Here is an 11,381-nt window from a genome sequence, read left to right as displayed (position 1 = left end):
TAAAATGAACAACTATGAACATGGCCCAGATACGTACTTTTGTATTTTCAGTGATGGAAATAGTTTTTGAGATGTCCAAAGGATTTTTTAATGCATTTATTTAAGCAACTGAAACATTTATTTTGATGTTATCATCATGTGGGCAAGTTGTCTCTTAAGTACGCTTGATTAAAAAATGGTTTGGCTTAGCTCAGTGCTTTCCTCATCAAAGGAATAAAACATTACTGGAGATTTTCATAAATAATCTTTTTAAATACCATGAATACAATTAGCTGTGTCCCTGAAATAATGTTTCCCAGTTCCCCTTTGACATACTTAAGTAAATACACAATAATAGTAAAATAAAAAGAAGGGTGGTATTTATTTAGATTTAAAGTCCAGTAAAACGAAAGGGGATAGTATACATTTCATAAAGTTAACTCAGTGATAGGTCTTTGTTATACATGTATATATACTCATTAATGAGTTCTTATAAAAAAAAACCCAAAAAGAACAAAATGCTCATAGTTGGAATAAATATCCACACAATTACTCTCAGCATTTCAGCATATTTTCCTCAAACTATTCTTTTTTATACATTTATTTTTGGTGTTATGCATGTTAAACTTCTGTTGGTTATAAACAATAATTTTTAAGTATGATGAATAACTAAGAGAAGAAAAATAGAGGAAGAGATCATGAAAAATTGATCAGGAAAGGGGTTCCATCTCACAACCCTGAGATCATGACCCTGAGATCATGACCTGAGCCACAATCAAGAGTTGGAACCAACTGAGCCACCTAGGAGCCCCATGAATTTTGCTTTCTAATGACAGTCTGAAAATTGCAATGAATACACAGACCCAGAAACTATGAAACTCCTGAACAATAAAATGTACAGAATTTAAGTACAGCACAATGTTGTTTGGACTTCTTTTCCATCAGAATAGAAGGATAGAATAGAATAGAATATATTAAGCCTCCTAAAACAAAACGCACATTTGGAACACCAGTGACTGGTTCCACCATATGTACAAGATATCCTGTAGGTGACGTTATGTCAAAATCTATACATATTTTTTAATCCATGCTTAGTGTTTGACCTAAAGTAGACTCTTAAAAATATTGCTTTGGGGAAACCAATAAAAATTTTTAAAGGTTTATTTATTTGAAAGAGAGAGAGAGAGAGTTGGGGAGAGGGAAGGGACAGAGGGAGAGGGAGAATCTTTTTTTTATATTTTTTTAATTTATTTTATTTTTTTTATTTTAATAAACATATAATGTATTTTTATCCCCAGGGGTACAGGTCTGTGAATCGCCAGGTTTACACATTTCACAGCACTCATCATAGCACATACCCTCCCCAATGTCCATTTCCCCACCACCCTCTCCCGTCCCCCCTCCCCCTGGCAAACCTCAGTCTGTTTTTTGAGATTGAGTCTTTTATGGTTTGTCTCCCTCCCAATCCCCAATCTTTTCATTTTTTCTTTTCCTACCTCCCCCAATCCCCCCGCCCCCACCTTGCATCTCCACCTCCTCATATCAAAGAGATCATATGATAGTTGTCTTTCTCCAATTGACTTACTTCGCTAAGCATGATACCCTCTAGTTCCATCCACGCCATCGCAAATGGCAAGATTTCATGTCTTTTGATGGCTGCATAGTATTCCATTGTGTATATATACCACTTCTTCTTTATCCATTCATCTGTTGATGGACATCTAGGCTCTTTCCACAGTTTGGCTATTGTGGACATTGCTGCTATAAACATTCGGGTGCACGTGCCCCTTCGGAGTACCACGTTTGTATCTTTAGGATATATACCCAGTAGCACAATTGCTGGGTCGTAGGGTAGCTCTATTTTCAGTTTTTTGAGGAACCTCCACACTGTTTTCCAGAGTGGTTGCACCAGCTTGCATTCCCACCAGCAGTGTAGGAGGGTTCCCCTGGGAGAGGGAGAATCTTAAGCAGACTCTGCCCTAAGCACAGAGCCCATTTCAAGGCTCCATCTCAGGACCCTGAGACGATGCCCTGAGCTGAAACCAAGAGGTGGATGCTTAACCAACTGTGCCATCTAGCCGCCCTATATAACAGCTAGCCTGTACTCAAAAAGATAGTATAGTACTGTTAGAAAGATAAGTCAATATTTGAAAATGTGAATATTAGAGAAGTTCCAAGAAGATAGTGGGGCATAGAGCTGTGAGAAATAATTCATGGAGAAAGAAAGCTGTGAGATGGGCCTTAAAGCTAAGTAGAATTTAAGTTCTTTAGCTCAGTGAATTAAAGAAGTAGAGGTGTCACAGATGGGAACAACAGCAGCAGCAGAAGTTGAGAGAAGATATTGGCCATGACATGTCTGGAAAATAGCATGAAATTGGAAGAGTAACAGGAGAAGGGAATCATGAATTCTTGATTCAGGGATAAAGCTAAAAGACATCTGTTATGAAATAATAATACATCAAATAAATAGTTATAACTGTGATGAAATTTACAAATGTAACATTTTATGGGATTGTAATTGGCACATTAAGCACATAGGAAAAAGTGAGTGTAGAGACAATGTACCTTTAAAATTTGGTGGGGGGTGATCTTCTATTGCTTCTGTGAAAACTCTAATAGTGTCATTTTTCTCTTATGTTTACCTTAAGTTGCAAATACTTCCTTGATCGGAAATTACGGTGCTTGTCCTTTGTAATAGTCAAAATTTCCAAGTCCATTCAGTATACAACTATCCCCTTCTCCTGTTTAGGCTTCTACAGGGAGAGAGGTGTGGTTGCCTTTTTCTCTCTCATTCATCTCCTCTTTCTGACTCTTCTGGGGAATGGGTAGCAGTGTAAGGCAGCAGGGGAGGGAAGAGGAACAGAAAAATTTTTATTTGAGCAGGATTATCCTGAACTGACCTCTTTGTCTCTGGGCTTGCCTGGCACATCTCTAAAGTTGACTCTTTTGAGGGACAAATCTAGCGTTGAGGTAGTAATTAACCTTGGGTGGAGAAATGCCTCTTGCAAGTGTACCAGGAGGAAAGAATTAGAGTGGATGTGGAGCAAATGTGAAGATTTGGTGTTTGAAAGCCAAGAAATTTATGGCTTGATGGCTTCTACTCGCTCTGCTTCCTGTAATGACTTTTTTTGAGGGGGGGAACTGAGAAAAATAAAGTAAACCTGAATAGCAGAAGACCTTTAACTAGCTTTTATATGTGGATTTGACATGATAGGACAGACATGATTCTGAGGAAAAGTATGAAACATATAAATATGGGATTGTGTTGATTAACCATTTAATTAGTGCTTACTGTGCATAAGAGCCCATGCTAAGCACTTTACAAACATACATCCAATTCCCCATCTCCACTCACCTAGACCAGAGCTTGTTTCCAATCCACTTTTGCTCTTATAAATCATTCTCTGTTCAGCAGCCAAAGTGAGCTTTTAAAAAGCACAAACTGGGGCATGTCTGCATTTAAGCCCTGGCATGGCTTCCAGGTGCCTGGAGGTAAAGTCCTTCATGTTCTGGACCCTGTGTCTTCCTTCAACCTCACCTTTTCCTTTGTTGTGTATTACACTGTTTTGGAGTTATTGGAAATAAGTCTTTTTAAATTTCATTTACGTTTTCTCATAGTTTTTACAGGAATATAAAAAAATGTATTGTTTTATTGTTGACAATTTATTGTCTGGTAATATTTCAAAATATTATTTAGATTAAATCTTTTGCAACATGCCTATAGAATGAAGGCACTAAAACAATTGAACTTTTCTGCAAACCCCAAACTTCTTTATTGTATAGCTTAAAATCTTATTTTGGTTTTAGTAAGATAAAGAAAGTTCTTAGAGTGTTATATTGTCACTTCTATGTAGGGACAACAGCAGCCAAGGCATGACAACGATAATTATGGGAAAATGCCAACATCTAGTTTTCTACTTCTTTATTCAAGCATTTCCCTCTGGCTCTATTTTGTTTTTATACAGCTCTCAATCTGAATGAATATGTGTTGAGCATAATACCAAGATAAATTTTCTGTTCTTTAACATAATGTGCTTTTTGTATCAGTATATTTCATATTTAAATGAACCCGTAAGTTTAGGGTAGTTTTACTAAGCCATTAATTAAAATTTTCTATGAGGATAAATCATGTCTCATGACATTTTAGCATGGTGTTCTCTTCCTTCCTCCCTCCCTCCCTCCCTCTCTCTCTCTTCTCCTTCCTTCCTTCCTTTTTTCCTCCCTTCCTCCTTTCCTCCCTTCCTTCCTTTCTTCAGTTAATTTAAAAAGAACTTGTCTGGATATCCTTAACTCTTAAGATTACCCAAAACAAATAAATAAAGATGATAAAGACATGGTCTGGTTTTAGTAATTCTTTGTATTCTAGTAATTAAAAAATGAATAGCTAAAACTGCAAATAATTTCTACCTAAATGTTTTGGGACAAGATCATTGGAAGATGTTTATTAATTCAGTGTGATCTCTACAAACTGGCAACTTTTGCTATTTTTAAAATTTTGCAGTGGGTCCATAGATTTTCAATTTACACACCTTAAAGGGAATGTTCGAAAATATGGGGATATTTAAGTAGCCCAAGTATCTCAAATTAATGTTTTTAAAACACTATGTATATTTTTCTATGGTTTATAAACTACTGCTTATTTTTATAAAAGTTTGTTAAAACATTCTCTCACTAGCACTCCCTTAAAATATCTGAATAACTTGTATAGCTTTTGTAAATCTTACTTATGCAGTATTTGGCAAACAAATAAACATCACTCACAAAAGCCAGAAAATAAATCTTAATTCAACCTAGTTAATAGTTTTCTTCCACATTTTATATATATATATACATAGATCATTTTTGGCTTTGTTATGGGGCATTTGCATCCAAAAATATAACTTGTTCTACCCAATCATTTTTCTAACTACCTTAATAGCTTTCATGACCTCTACTCATTCCATGGACTGTAAGGGCAGACGCACTTGTTTTACTGATTTAATATTTGCATTAAGGAAGACATAAATGAATAGGAAGAACCAGAAAAGATGGTTTAACAAAATGATAACAGAGCAAAACTGATACACTAGGATCTCGCAGGGCTACTAATTCAGTCAACCCTTTCACCTTCAGGAAGCTTCTTTATGGTTTCTCTAGAATGCTAGAGGAGACAGGCATGTTTACACCCCTACTGGCTAGGCAGGATTTCATGTTTTAGAACAGTGGTTCTTAAAGTGTGGTTTGGGGACAAGCAGCATCAGCATTACCTAAGAACTTGTTAGAATGCAAAATTATGGGCAGACTTACTGACTCAAAACTCCAGAGTGTAGGTCCAGTGTATTTTAATAGGGCCTCTGGGCAAGTCTGAGAGCCACTGACCAATAAGCTACTCATAGCTCTGACACAGTTATTGGGGGAGGGACTAGAGCTCCATACAGAACATTATAGATTTACTACACTTGGCTGTATTCTGCCTCTTTCTTAACTGAGCCATGCCCTTTCTCTGGGTAGCAATCACATGATGGACATATGCAAGCAGTCTTAGATGGGAGAAAAGAGAATAATTCCCCATCTTCTCTATGTGATCTATACAGTTTAGGAGTTTTTTTGTTCTGTGAGACAGAAATTCCAACACAAACTGGCTCAAATTTAAAAAAAAGTATTTATTTGCTCAGTAACTGACAATTTAAGGATTAAAGATAGTAATAGGTAGCATTTACTGAACACTAAGTACATGTCAGGCACTATTCTAATTGCTTTACACACATTAGTTCATTAATCCTTACAAAACTTTTCTGAAGACTGTTATATCTCCATTTTAGAGAAGGAGAAACTGAGGCACAGTAAAGTTAAGTAGCAGGATTGGGATTCTAACCTGGACAGTGGACCTGGCTTCAGGCTGGCTTGATCAGAGGCGAGGTCACTTCACTGGAAATTTTTTTGCTCTGAAAGTTGAGCAGAAGTCCTGAGTCTGGCTCATATCAACTCAGGATCTTTGAACCAGTCACCATAGCCAAGGAGGTAGGATGTACTAATCCAGCTAAGAATAATCTGGGCCCATTCCCAGAGGTGAGGGTGGAGTCAGGAAATCATTGCTCATCACAGGGAACTTAGGAGATGAGAGGTGAACAGGCTATGGGCTACTACACAGGAGCAGAGAAGATCACCTAAAGCACTGCTTTATTACTCATGACCTCCTTGGGTCCACGTGGCATAAGTCCCTTGCAAACTAGCTTTGACAAAGAAACATTTATTTGATCATATTACTGAATCATGTGATTCTTAAGGATCTGAAGAGATGACGGTCACCAGAGACAAGGTATTCCAACCCTCTTCTTCATCACTTTTCCACTTGGATTTTTTTCATGGGCACAATCTTCAAAACCAAACAATTTCATTGTCTAATTCTGATATGAAGATATTAGAGAAGAGCTCATATTATCTAAGATGGGGTGATGGAGCCAGCTCTGAATGACAGCTGTGACCAGAGAGCCAAAGGAAACTAAGGGCTGTCTCATAGTGGATGCCATTGGATGCTTACTATGTGGTAGATTTTCTCCTTTCTCTTTTCAAATCAAGCTATATTTTGTTCAGGTACCTACTTTCCTTCGAATAACCCTATCCTTGGGGAGTGGTGGTTATAGACGCTAGCCCCAAGTGGTGAATTGCAATTGATAGAAGTTAAGACTTTGTAAATATTGGTTTAGGAATGGACATATAATCTAATTCCGGTCAAAAAGATGTAAGGGGACTCTGCTCAGGTGTTTCTGAGTTTGGTTTTCCTAACTGATAAAAAGAAATTTATAGGGTCAAAAAACCCCCAAAAAACAAAAAAAAAACTTCTCTGGTTTGTATAAAAGACAACATTATAAAGACAGAATAAAGGCACTACTTGAAGCGACCTTGCTCTCACCAGAGTTGAGTTTTGCTTTTGATCTGATGACTATTTAAATAAATTGTTGATGTCTCTGTTTCACAAATAGGTAGCCATTTTTTGTCTTCATCTTGACTTGGCCATATATCATGTCTCTCTTGCTTGCTCTTTTTTTAAAATATGTGTTTCATGTTGAACTTGTATTCATAGATTCATAGTTTTTACAGAACTTTGTGATCTATGAGTCGTTATCCTCCAAAAATTAATTAGATACACTGATTCAAGTGATCATAGGTGCCCCCATTTCATTTAAAATAGCTCTTTTGTGTTTCTTTCTTTACAATTGACTCAAGGAAGCTAATTGAGAGTGAGCAGGGGAATATCAAAGAATAATTTTTCAAGAACATTAAAAAACATGGGATTATATAAATAAAGACTAAGTATATATCAGCATCAATATCAATATGGCAATGTTGATGTCAGTTGGGGAAATAGGATGGTAAACTGATTCAAAAGGCATTCGAGGAACTGGGCATTTGTATGCACTGAACAAAAAGTGTTGGATTTTAGGTTAGATACAAACGTAGATAACATCCCAAAGATCAACAAAACCATATCTTTTGGTTTTAATTTCATCTAAACAGAAATTATTTGCATCTCTACCAGACAAAATCTGTAAGGTAACGTAACATTATAGTGTTGGGACTCTGATCAGTAATAAATTGTATGTCAAAGAAACGGTTTGTTGGTCTAGAGATTTCGATAATTTGTGGGCAAACCTATTAAACAATGCCCCAGTGTGACATGTAATCATCCTTCTACCTTACTTTTTCCATATTTTTCCTTAACAGCACTGATGCTATAATGTTATTACAAAATTAAATAAAATAATACATGTGAAAATTATACCACAAAGCCTTATAAAAATGTAGAGTGATTTTTTTGGGATATTACTATAATTACAAAATATTCTGAAAGCAAGTTTGACTCAAAGGAGTCAAGTTAGAATTAGAATGTATTTCTACCCCCCAAGATCCTAAAACTAAAACATTTGTATTCCCAATGACAGGATGAGAATGAATTTAAGTCACTTGGGACATGATATGCACAAAAGATTCAAGGAAACTTTTGTTACTCCAGGGGAGAAATGTTGCAAAATAAAATTGTGATTATTCTCTCATCCTAGCCTGAAGGTAGTGGTCATGAAAAATGTCTTTTTTTTTTTTTTTTTAAGACTTTATTTATTTATTTGACAGAGAGATCACAAGTAGTCAGAGAGGCAGGCGGGGAGGGGGAAAGCAGGCTCCCCGCTGAGCAAAGAACCCAATGTGGGGCTCCATCCCAGGATCCTGGGATCATGACCAGAGCTGAAGGCAGAGGCTTTAACCCACTGAGCCATCCAGGTGCCCCCTTTTTATTAATTCAACACATAATGTTGTGATAACCAAGGTATCCTGTGCATCCTTTTCTGTGGAGATAAAGAGGAATAAGATAATCACTCTCTCTGTAAGGATCCAAATTTAGCAGCAGATACAACACAAAAGTAAACAGTTAGAACCAGAGAGAGGGAATAATTATTTTGTTTTAAATGAGGGCAACATGAAACTGATTAATTTAACTACTGTTTATTTAATCATTTGTGAATTGGTAGTACTATTTCTTGTCTTTTAACATATACTATTCACTGAACTGTATATAAAACTCCCTATTGCTCAAAAAACAAAACAAAACAAAACAAAAACTCCCTATTGCTCTGTAACTTTCTATTTTTTGCTTTTTTTCTCTTTGTTCTCATATCTTCAAATATATGGTAATTGAATAAAAATAATAATTTAAAAATATTCTCTGTAAAAATTTTTGATTTTTTAAACAAGATGAGATTTAATAAGTCTAATAGAAATGTTAACTTGTGTAATATTCAGTGTTAAAAAGGAGAATACAGACCTGTGTTTGAAGAACCAAATAACTTTATGTCCTAATTTTTCTATAAAATGTCATGAGTATAATAATGTCATTTTTGTAATGGGCTAGTATCCAAAACCTATAAAGAACTTATCAAGCTCAACACCCAAAGAACAAATAACCCAATTGAGAAAAGGGCAGAAGACATGAACAGACATTTCTCCAAAGAAGACATCCAAATGGTCAACAGGCTCATGAAAGAGTGCTCCATATCACTCAGCATCAGGGAAGTACAAATCAAAACCACAATGAGGTACCACCTCACACCAGTCAGAATGGTTAAAATTAACAAGTCAGGAAATGGCAGATGTTGGTGAGGATGTAGAAAAGGGAACCCTCTTACACTGTTAGTGGGAATGCAAGCTAGTGCAGCCACTCTGGAAAATAGTATGGGGGTTCCTCAAAAAGTTGAAAATAGAGGTACCCTACAACCCAACAATTACACTAGTGAGTATTTACCCCAAAGATACAAATGTAGTGATTCGAAGGGGCAAATATAAATATTTGAAGAATATTTATACTAGCAATGTCCACAATAGCAAAACTATGGAAAGAACCCACACAGTGAAATACTACTCAGATATCAAAAAAAGAAATCTTGCCATTTACAAGGACATGGATGGAACTAAAGCATATTAGGCTAAGCGAAATAAGTCAATCATAGAGAGACAATTATTGTATGATCTCACTCATATGTGGAATTTAAGAAACAAAACAGGATCATAGGAGAAGAGGGGAAAAATTAAAAAGATGAAATCAGGGAGGGAGACAAACCGTGAAACTCTTAATCACAGGAAACAAACTGAGGGTTGCTGGGAGTAGGGGGATGGAGTAACTGGGTGATGGACATTAAGAAGGGCATGTAATGTAATGAGCACTGTATTATATTAGACTGATGAATCACTGACCTCTACCTTGAAACCAATAATACATTATATGTTAATTAATTAAATTTAAATTAAAAACTAAAATCTCAAAAAAATTTTAAAAAGTCATCATTGTGCAATGACTATAATAGCAAAAATTCTGAAAAAGATAGTATCTTTTCTTCTTTCTTTCTTTCTTTTTTTTTTTACTGCAAACTGGTAAGTTATTCTAATATAGTTAAACTAAGCTAGTGACATAATCACAAAAAAAAAGTTGGGCTATTTTAATGAACATAATGTTAAGAAAAGAGAGTATTTATAAATTGCAATGACTATAAAATTAAGTACTAACCATAACTTTTTGTCTCCTTTGTGTTTGTGAAAACTCCCTAAATGTGCCCTTCCAACTTTTTTGTAGAAATTATTTTCTAATAACTACTTGATTTTTATCATAATCCCTTCTAGTTTTTAAGGTGTAATTTTTGGAAAGACCCAGAGCAGCCCAGAAGATGGGATGCATCTGCAACTTTATTAAACTCCATAAACTCCAATGAAAGGAAAACTCAAATTCTGTCTATAGTTTGCTACTGTTTGTCCCAGACAGACTTCTGTGTATTACCACTGTTTATTCAGAAAACTCTTCATGGTGAACATGTGGTTTATCTTTAGAATAAAGTTCAACCTAACAGAATTCCAAACAGTTCTGGTAAAAGACCTAGATGCTATCTAGGTTGCAGTGGTAAAACAGAGAGTTCTCATTCATCAATACTATAAGTTAGTTCCATATGCTAACTTGAGATGGTTGCCAAGAAATATTATCCAGTCAAAAAATAAACTGTGGTGTCGTATAGTCTGATTCCATTTATATTTAAACTACAACACAAGAGTTTAAATTTATACACCAGCGTGGAATGGAAACCAATACAGTCCTCTCTCATTACCTATCTGAGTAGAAGCCTCTTTTTCTATCTCCCCCCCCCACAGCATTGGGAATATATAAAATATTTTTTATGTGTGTGTGTAAATGGATAAAAGGATAAAGGGATAGATGGATAAAAGGAGCTGTTCACTTTGTTCTATATACACTCACGTGTTATTTGCTTTTTTATTAGCATATAACTGTATATACTTTTGAAGTAAAGTGGAAAGTCAAGACAAAACATTTTTAAAAAAGAAGAGATGAGTTATAAGTAACGTCATGGAAATATATATATATATACATATATTACATTATTCAAAATATATATTTTAAACTTTTTTTTTAAGATTTTATTTATTTATTTGACAGAGAGAGATCACAAGTAGGCAGAGAGGCAGGCAGAGAGAGAGGAGGAAGCAGGCTCCCTGCGGAGCAGAGAGCCCGATGCGGGGCTTGATCCCAGGACCCCAGGATTATGACCTGAGCCAGAGGCAGAGGCTTTAACCCACTGAGCCACCCAGGCACACCTCAAAATATATATTTTATATGAAAAAAGCATGTTACAGAATAACATGTTATCTTATTTCTATTAAAGGAAAAGATAAACTGTGTTGAGAGTGCTATTGGAAGATGTTCACTTTTTCCTCTTGGTAGCCTGTGCCGAAGATTGTGCAAGAAGTATGTTATTTATATACTATTTGTGTTATTTGTGAAAAAATGATTTTTTTCAATGAATACCAGATTGTTTTACTTCTGCTAAAGGACAAATCATAAAAAATGCTTTGAGAAATTTTAAAATATA

This window comes from Martes martes (assembly GCF_963455335.1).
Source record: "Martes martes genome assembly, chromosome: 6".
NCBI classification, from domain to species: Eukaryota; Metazoa; Chordata; class Mammalia; order Carnivora; family Mustelidae; genus Martes; species Martes martes.
The sequence above is the reverse complement of the archived record's forward strand: the minus strand, read 5'-3'. Positions refer to the sequence as shown.